General features: G+C 36.0%; 1 long non-coding RNA gene across 1 annotated transcript; it reads right to left on the bottom strand.

The window, feature by feature from the left end:
- On the bottom strand, positions 331-5799 carry LOC109235421. Its single transcript, XR_002069388.1, has 5 exons — positions 5623-5799; positions 2362-2460; positions 1918-2279; positions 627-676; positions 331-537 (listed from the first exon to the last, which is right to left on the bottom strand). It is a non-coding gene; the product is annotated as an uncharacterized LOC109235421 (long non-coding RNA).

Raw genomic sequence — 10187 nt, 5'->3', positions numbered from 1 at the left:
TTCCTAAAGCTCGATGTCACAAAAAAGTTATTTTTATCAATAAATATCAAATTGCTACTCCCTCCGGTTCACAATAATTGTCCAATTTGCTTTTTTATTTTGGTTCAAAATAAGTGTCCAGTTATGTAATCAAGAAAGAATTCAATTTGTTTTTACAAAATAACCCCTATGTACATATCCCTAAAAAGTTTTCTTACTCCTCACATTAAATGTTTAATTAGGGGTAGTTTAGTCATAGTAGGTATTTTTGTATAGAATTTAGTATTTTCTTAATGGGCGTGCTAAAAACAAATTGGACACTTATTGTGAACAGGAGGGAGTATTGAAAAATCTAGATATAAAAAGGTAATAAAGTTATTAATTGCAATGTTAACATCCCATGATGTTAGTTTCAGTATTTGCTCGACACCTTAACAAAAAAACTTAGCTAACATCCTGAGCTAGACTATATGATATCAAGTTTTACATAGCAAAATAATAATGAGCTTGTGTATCTTCCAAACTTGCATCTTGACTTGTAGTTTCAATCTTCACAACCTGTAAGTACAAAATTATGAAAGGACGATAAATAACTATTGGTAAAATAATATATGCTAATTTACGATAGTAATGGTTAAACCACTTACCCCAAAAGCAGTCTAAATTCATCAAGTGTTATCCAGCAATATCAACAAGGCTACAGGAATATAGAAAATTAATTAGTAATGGTGCTACTGATTATGCTACTGAAGGTGCAACTATTAAAGGTGCTACTAGTTTTCATGACAAGGGAGAAATCTTAAAGGTGCTATTAAATGTGCAAATATTAAAGGTGCTAATACATATCAGCAAATTAGCACCCACCCTGCTTGAGAGTAAGTAGGACTAAAGGCATAGATTATATATGTTTGCTAGAACATATACATACAAAATATCTTCTGTATGCTTTATTATAACAAAGTGAATAGATAGTATCTTCATATCAGTCATGCGTGCAAGCAAATGGGTGTAATCTGAGGCTATTTTTGCCACAATGTCAAACCATTGAAAGGTTCAAGGTGAACTTGGGAGTACGCGTGATATAAAAGTAGTAGGAAATTAAGTGTCAGATTAGGTGACTTGTTCTAAAGTCTAAACCACCAAAAAAGATAAGACAAATTATCTAAACAACTCTCAAAGTCCAAACTCCAAATTTATCTATCTATCTAGAATTTGGAGAAGTCCATGCAGATGCAGTATATAAACTAGTATCCTTCCACCCTAGCTGTAATGTTCCATCACCTTGCACTAAGCTATAACCATGAACTGGTGGAACCTACTGGGAATTCTGGGGGACTAAAGAATGTGGCTAAGGTTTGGTCAGTTGTATCACCTAGCAAAAAGGCTGCTACAGATCATAAAAAGCAGGAATTTGCAGCAGCAAACATTAGGTATACTAATTCTTTTGATGCCTTGGAAATTGAACAGGAAGATGGCGAGAATGATGCTGGTAAGAAGTTGGAACTGGTGTGTGGTGATACAGTTTCAAAATCTGGAAAAAACAGCTCTCCAAGTAATGTAAAACAACAGTAAAATTAAAAAAATACAGATGCTCGACTACATATCACAAAGGACTTATGTACTTCTGATGATCACAAGGAAGGGGAATTACAAACGCCTGTTACAGCTGCTCCAACACTGGATATTTCAGTAGTACTTAGTACTGTTGTCAATAAAAATTCTCTTTTACTGTTCGAGAAAAAAAAGTTCTAGGCTTTACTTCAAATGGCACAGTATTTATGCTGAAGGCATATCAACTTCTATCTAGCAAGGTTCCAGCAATTAGTACTATTTTGCTAGGATAAAGTAAATCCTCAATGACAATGGAGATAGCAATAAGATAGAAATGACTATATAAATCAACAAAAAATTTAAAAAGTAGGGTATATTGTTACTAACTTGGTCAGCAGACAAAAGTAGTGGTCATTCAGTTGAAACGTGCGATGTCGAAGGCGAGACATGTGATTGTTTAGCAGCGAAGTATTCCTTTATTTTCCTCATTTCTTTCATCTCATCTTCTAAGGTAGACAAGCGATCATGTAAGGATTTGTTTTCCTCATTCAAAGATTTATTTTCCTCTCGAGTTGAACGTAGCACGGACAGTAATTCAGCCTTTGAAGAAGTGCCACCTTTCAAGTCTTTCGCCTTTACTCCATCCCAAAGCCAAATACATGGCTACGAGTTTGAGGTCCACAATATTTTTCTACTATCTCTATGGTAGGTAAAGATGGATCAGATTGAACTATTTCTTCAATCTGAGCCTACAAAACATATGAAGAAATATTTTATATTAGAACCGATAATAATTTCAAGTAATTTACATGTTCAGTTGACTAAACATACATGTTTTTCAATTGCTTCAGGTTCAACAAGCTTGTTATTTTTCTTACGAGTCTCAAAGAAAATTGTTGCCAAATCTGGTGGATTGCCATCTTTCCCGCCCTTTACATCAAAGGCAAACATGTCAGAAAACACCTCGTTTAGAAATTGAAAATGTGTTTAATATTTAATAGAAAGATTGTCATTTGAGAGCTTTCAATTCAAGAAGTAATTGTCTGATCAACATATATTGAACTAGACATTGCAAATAGAAAGATTGTCATTTTAGAGCTTTCAGTTCAAAAAGTAATTGTCTGATCAACATATATTGAACTACACATTGCTAGAGATTGAAAACATTCCTTAATCCAAAAACCAGACAATCCTTAGGAGAGTTTGATTTGACTGCCACTCTTTTTCCAGATCTTTCATTGATTTCAAGTCAATCAAATAGGCTTTTGCATGAAGAGCTTAGTTATAATGGCCAAAATACCAATTGGAAGATCAATACCATTGTCTAGTAAGAGAATGATGGCTACTGCCCAGATTTCTATTAAAGAGGACCTGTGCAGATACAACTTTTTGCTAAGGAATATGGATGCACTGTGGAGTCAAACCTCAATGTATCTCATTAACATAACATCTTAATATAGGGCTCATGCAATGCTGCAAATAGATCATGTTTGGAAATCACACGCAACACTGTGCAAAAATATTGTCCTCATTATTTGGACAGTGGAACCAATTTATGCTGCGTGTGATATGTGGAATTTTATGAAGAAGCAAGATACTTTATAGGCAACACACAACAACAGGAGATCAATAATTGCGGGGAGAAATGCTGGATTCAATCAGAAACACAAGCTCAATATGAAAAAAGAGACTCTAAACATCATGAGCAAGGAATTGAGTGGGAATATACTGAACAATGCAACAACACACAAGGCAAGGAGCATAAGGAATAACTACCCAGATTCTTAGAATAGCAAGCACATTACATTTAATCCATTATCTGTCCAACTAACAGTAAGCTTTTGCCATTCCAGAAACAACAACACAGTAGAGGTTCATATTAACTCACTTCAAATCTACTGTGCTCTTTACATTTCCCTGCGTTGCATAACATGGTTCACATGATCTATATTTTGAAACGTTTACAAATTAAAAAAAAAAAACTATAATAAGCTTCTGCACAAAGATGTCAAGCCATGAATAGACATAAATCATAGATCTTTAACATGAATAGACATAAACCGTTGATCCTTCTTTGATCAGAATTAGTAGTTGAATGAGAAGAACAAGCGTAAAAGCAAGAAGCATTTTTCAATGCTTTTGCATTTCTTTGTGCAAATGTTCCTTTTCTCCCGTGGAGTTATTAACGTGCTCTTTGCTTATGTTATCAAGGCAAAGGCATATATCAGCTGCGTTAGCTGCTTTCCAGGGTGGATGGAGCCATTCCCAAAACTACAGGAAAGTTTGTATCTTCAAGTACATTATTGGCATCCGTTAAATCACCATTTGCTGTGAGTTTGTGAAAGCAACTGTTGGAGGAACTATATTGCAATATTAATTCAGAATGGGAGATTTGCAGAAGGCATACATGGATCCAAAAGGAGTACAAGAGATGATGCACCAAAGGCAAAAACACTAAGCCACAACAGATTTTTGGCCAAATTTGCTATTTGCAAAGGAGGTCTATATGCTGCATACTTCATGGGCTAGTTTTTATAAAGCTTCTCATCATATATCTAGTTATGCAAGGTGTACTATCACTGTTGAATACATTTTTCAACCTTGATAATAGGACTTATGTAATTTTCATTAGTTATTCTTTACATCTTGTAAAACTACATGACATTTTTCATTAATTATTCTCTTATTTTCTGAAAAGCATAATTCAAAAATTTTTGCACTCCGATTAAGTAGGTTTCATCAAGCCGATTATCAACAAGTTGCATCCATTGCTTACTAGGTGCCATAACCTTGGAGTGTAGATAAATAATAGATTAAAGAAAGATAAATGACATGAAAAATACTAAGATGAACACAAGTTATAACGATCAGATGCACACAATTGTGTGGAACTCTAAGGTCACAATAGGTGATTAGGCTCTTTTTTTTTTTTTCCAGTTTGTAATGTACAATCAAATGGCACTAAGATAAATAAAAGATGATAAATTAACGTGTAATTAAAATATAATGCTAGTTCCTGAAACATGTATACATGGTTCCTTCTGGCCTGCCCCGAGATCGAAGTAAGTACTAAAACTCAAAAAAATACAGATAATATAGTTTGCGACACAAGATCATCAAAAATAACGATTGCGACTAAAAATACTATTTGTTAGTAATTGGTGTGAGATCGTGAATTTCTTTGAACTATTGCTCATGTTATAGAAAAGAAAAAATATGAAGACTCTGACATCAAATTGAAAGAACTCGATCCAAAATACCACTTCTCTTGCCAATTCACAGCTGATTCTGTTGCAATGAATTCAGCAGAATTCATTATCACAAACACATATCAAGAAATAGCTGGAAGGTAAGAATTGGAACTACGTACAGTGACCAAACATTTTGATTTAATTAATACTGTTACTTGACCAACTACTCTAGGCAGATGTTATAGTATGCAATAAAGAGCAAATCTTTAGGTTTGCGTTCTGATTACAATGGTGACTAATAGGGATATTGTCTGTGTTAATTCTATTAGAAGTTGGTTTGACCAAATAATTGCGTGGGAGTTTATAATTGAGATATCCTTTTCCAACTCTGTGCTTGTCATGTTCTAACTCTTTTATATCACGGCATAGTAAGACTTAATTCTCTTTTCACGATCAGGCGTTTCATTATTAGGCACAATCTATTTTTGAAACGGCAAGCATATGGTCGCCAAATTTAATTTTTTATACTGTTATTTAAAGACGTAAATGTATAGGTTTTGCAGAAGCTCGTCTTTAAAGCAGAGAGCTACTAAGTAAGCACTCATATATATTTCAGTATCGCTCTTTCACTATCATCGAATACACACCACTACTTAGTAAGTGTATTTGCTCAAAAGTTTGCAAATTTATGGATCTCATTCCTGAATACTTCAACATATGCGGTAAAAACTCAGAACCAAATACTTCAACATATTTCAGTATCGCTCTTTTACAGGTTTAATGTTAGAGAAGAAGAAGAGGAAGTCAAATATAGCAAAGTAGTGAATCGATTTCCAAACGAGCAACTCAGAAAGCGAGGTTGAAAAAGAAGAAAAGGAGCAACTCAGAAGAGGAGGCATACCTGAATTCGCAAAGAGAGGTTGAAAATTAGGGCAGGCTTTCGATTCACAAATCAATTCGTAACCCTTACTTTGAGAAAACAAATATTCGGAGAGATTGATAGAAAGAGGCAGAGCAGCGTTCTTGTGTTTTGAGACTAGGGCAGGATGCAGGCCGACGAGTTTGTTTTGGAAAAACAGAGTTTAGTTTTTGGAATTTTTAATTAATTAGTAAATTAGTTTTGGCGCCTATTTTTTAAAAAATAATATTTTTTTAATATTCTAGTATTATATTGGCGGCATTCTCTCCCGCTCATAGCCCCTCAATTATAATTTGGGACCAGTTACTAATTTCTTTAGAGACCATATTTAGTACCTTCGCAATAAAATACAGAATTAAGGACCACAATATAATGTCGTCGCAATACATACACTTTTAGAGACGGGATTATTAACCCGTCCCTAAATGTTGGTCGTAGATAAACCTTTTTCTTGTAGTGTGTGTCGAATGAAAAGAACAGTAAATAGAGGAAAAGTGGAAGGGGACTTCAAGGTCTGCGGATGCCAGCAGATCTACCTCGAGTCTCCAAATGCTAATCTGAGCTGAAACACATATTCTTTTCAACCAATTCACTTGCCACAAACCATACACAACATAGCCCTTATTTTCGTTAAGCACTTCTATACTCCCACTAGCACAAATTAGTAAGATTGTGAGGTGTTTATTTTTTTACATACCTTAACTATCATTTTTTTTCTTGCAATTTTTCTTTTTTCTTTCTTTTTTTTTCTTTCTGTTTTTTTTCTTTCTTTTTCTACACACGCTCCACACATTAAATTCATCAGCTAGTGACTTTTGATTTCAACTTTAATGCGCCAAAGGGCCCTTCCATGGTGTTCCACTCAAAAGCGACTCCCCAATCTCTCACCTTACTTCTTTTAGCGACTAAGTGCCTTAGGAGGTAAAGGTTCAACAATCTCAAATTAAGAACGAAATAGGGGTAAGGCTTGTAATGTGGGTGCCAAAGAAAATGTCTATAGGCTCAAAGGGGCTAGCAACAGAAAATTTTATTTTTATGTGACAAGCACATCTATGATCAAGCAAGAAACGCCTACGTCATCTCCTAGATAAGCACCACTTAACAAATTTGCTTCGATTAACACACGGGGCAAGTGCTAGACTACACAGGATAGCACAGAAGATCACAAATCCTTACACACACATTGCACATGACTCAATCAAGACGGTTCTGTTCAACTCTCAAGTCAAGCAAGCACACATAATTGAGAAAAATTAAGCAATATTGCACTATGTGGCATACAAATCAAGCAACTGAGAAAAAGCGTCACAAATTAGGCTATTTACTTTACTTAGATGTCACAATTCAAACCAAATGCACGGGAAGATAGAATATATGTCATAGCCTAATGTGCCAGCATCAACCACGTCAATGAGTATCTTAGAGCAACTCAATTTCTTCATAAACTACTTCTAAAAAAAAAATAAAGTACCCGGTTCGAGATACACCCTTGAAAAAAGAACCGGCATCCAAAGAAAAACCAAAGGATACTACCTAACTATCCTACAAAAAAATCTTTTTGGTATTTTTTGTCGGACCAAAAGATCCATCGTCGGGAAAATTCCGAGCTTTTTCTAATTTTTTTTATTTTTTTATTTTTATTTTTTTTCTTTTCTCAAGCACACTAGACTAAGTAAAACTAATAAAAAAAACAACACACTAGACTAACTAAAACTAATAAAAGAAATAAAGTGATACAATGTATACAAGTACATCACAAGCAGTATTCCTCCCACCCCACAATTAGTATATGCATAGTCCCCAATGCACATAAAAAGGTAAAACAGAGTAGGATGAAAAGAAAACTCACTGTCAGTCGGAGTCCTCCGCCTCAGCTTGCCCTCCATCCGCAGCTCCGTGCACATCATCATTAGGTCCCAGAGGCACCAAACCCATGGGCCCCGTAACATCATAACCAACCTCGTCCTACGCGTCTGAGCCCTTGATAGTGTTTGCATCCTCCGATGAGCGAACAGGGCTGCCAGGCGCAATCACCAACATCTCTTTGGACGAAATCGACAAGTCAATGCGTAAATGCATACGCTTCTGGTCGGTCACACCCATCCTGCTCATGAGTAAATTTAATGAGTTATAGAGGTACCTATTGAAGTTCTCGTCTCTTTCATTCCTTGCTGCCTGAGTGAGCTTCGACGACGTCTCCAATAAAGATGTGATGTCCAATTGCCCTGTAGGAGCCTCCACCACCTCATCATACCCTGGGTTCTCCGGCACCTCTCTAGAGATCATGTATTGCGTGAGCAAGTTGCCGAAGAAAAAACCTCTTAATCTGTCGTCCAAATCTTGTGCGGGTCATCTCCCCCAGCATAAGCTCACCCACATTAATGGGTTTGTCAGTCATCAAAAAGTAGATCTCACACACTCGAGCACGAGTGCACTCGCTGTTATGTTCAACTAGTATAAGTCTAGCTTGCACAAAATCCTGCCACACTTTGGCGGTCTTGTTGAAATCAGAGCGAACTATCTAAAGGTGAATATCGCCTTGCTTTCTGGTTCACTTGGCATTTGAATCAACATCACAAAGAGTGTGACGTATACTTGTGTAGTTTGGGCTTCTGACAAATTTTTGTAGCCTCCTCGGATCAGCATTCTCAACCCCCAAAAATGCACATAAGGACCGCCTATCCAGTGGCATGTCCTTCCCACGTACATGTGACCTGAATAACCCCACATTCCAGTTGGCGTATAGTTCCCAAACCATGCTCAAATTTGCATGCCCGGGGCATTTGTCACACCTCCTTTTTCTACCCCCGGAAAGGGTATAGGGGAGTTTTTTCCAATTTAAGCGACGATCGAAGCGGGATTATTTTATTTAAAATTTAGAGTCGCCACTTGGGATGATTTATGGTATCCCAAGTCACTGGTTTAAATCCCTAATCGAGGAAGTTTGGCTCTGTTTTACAGTCCGCAAAACACAGAAATTCGAGTAAGGAATTCTGTTAACCAGGGAGAAGGTGTTAGGCATTCCCGGGTTCCGTGATTTTAGCAGGGTCGCTCAACTATTATTATTGGCCTATTTATCTGATTTTAAAATATTTTGAAACCTATGTGCATTTTATCCCTTTTAAAGCCGTTGTTAATAATCCGATTGTCACACAACTAATTATTTAATTACACATTGCGAATCATGTCACGGGAACCTTACCCACGATCCACAACATGTTTATTTTATTAACAAGATTAAATTGTGGCCGGGTCACATAAATGTACCCCCGGATTTTAGGAATTAAGCATCACAACTACGTCACAATGGAACCGTACCCGTAGCTATGAAATTATTTAATTAACGCGCCTAAAGCAAACTACGGGAGTTCAAAGCATTTTTCTACATTAGTTAAGATATTGATGTGAGGTCCATAGACTAGGTGAGTGGATGGCACACCTCAATTTTATTAAAGAAAAAGATATGTATTCAACTAAAGTAAATTAAGGATGTTCAGGTTTATTCTAAATTAAAGTTCGATTCTAAAACTACTAATTATAAGTAAGCATTGGACAATATGCTAGACATTTGATTATCTGGGGTAAAATGGGCCAACGATAGGCCCAATTTAATATTTGATCAAGAAAGTAAGATGTTGCAGCTTCCTGGGCTCGAAGCTGAGCCCAAAAGGCATGGATCTTCGAAGACCTCATCAGGTCTAATATGATCAAGGCTATTTTGTTTGGGCTGATGCCCAACCCAACACTCTCATAAAACTCCACATTGAACTCTTTCTTTATTAAATTAACGTAAAACTTTATTAAAAGAAACAAATTAAGGCTGAACACTACTGGGCTCGAAATTGAGCCTAAAGTAAGAGAAAACCAGGTCTGGTCACTCTAGGCCTCATGACAGACATGCCAACCTATGGGGCCAAAATCAAGCCCACATTCAAACTGAAAAACTTAAGCAAACTAAGGCCTTTCTTGATATTCAAGTTGCCTTAAACACACACATAACAAAACATGGTACTGAAATCTGAAGATCAATATGCTGAATCAATTGTATTATCCACATGACATGCAAAGCATGGATATTAGCTAGATTGATCAAACATAACTACCCTGAATCGAGACATGCTGTTCAAGGGAGAAAACTTCAACTAACTTCGACTTTCAGAACCAAAACAAACTAGAATTGATCAAAGACTACTAACATTGCTAATGCTTAATTGTGTACTATCAAACAATTACAAAAATGCTCTCAGAATCAAAAAGATCTTAATAATGACCACATAAACTATTATGGTTGCCTACTGCTTCAAAATCGTCCAATACAATACATGGAATTGACTAAACTAAACTGACCATTCATATGAAAACATCTAGATTCAGAACATTTACATAAAACCAGGATGCTAAACTAAACAAACTATGAATAACACACATATGAAACCACAGTTTTAACATCTTGAACATCTAAATTTCATATTACAGCTCAAACAAAATGCATTCTTTACAGCTTCATTTGCCATTCAAAAAAGTTCATAGGAGTACATGAAAATCAA

The sequence above is a fragment of the Nicotiana attenuata genome, chromosome 12 (genome assembly GCF_001879085.1).
Source record: "Nicotiana attenuata strain UT chromosome 12, NIATTr2, whole genome shotgun sequence".
In the NCBI taxonomy this organism is placed as follows: domain Eukaryota; kingdom Viridiplantae; phylum Streptophyta; class Magnoliopsida; order Solanales; family Solanaceae; genus Nicotiana; species Nicotiana attenuata.
Note: the sequence above shows the minus strand (reverse complement) of the source record. Positions and strands in the feature narration are given on the sequence as shown.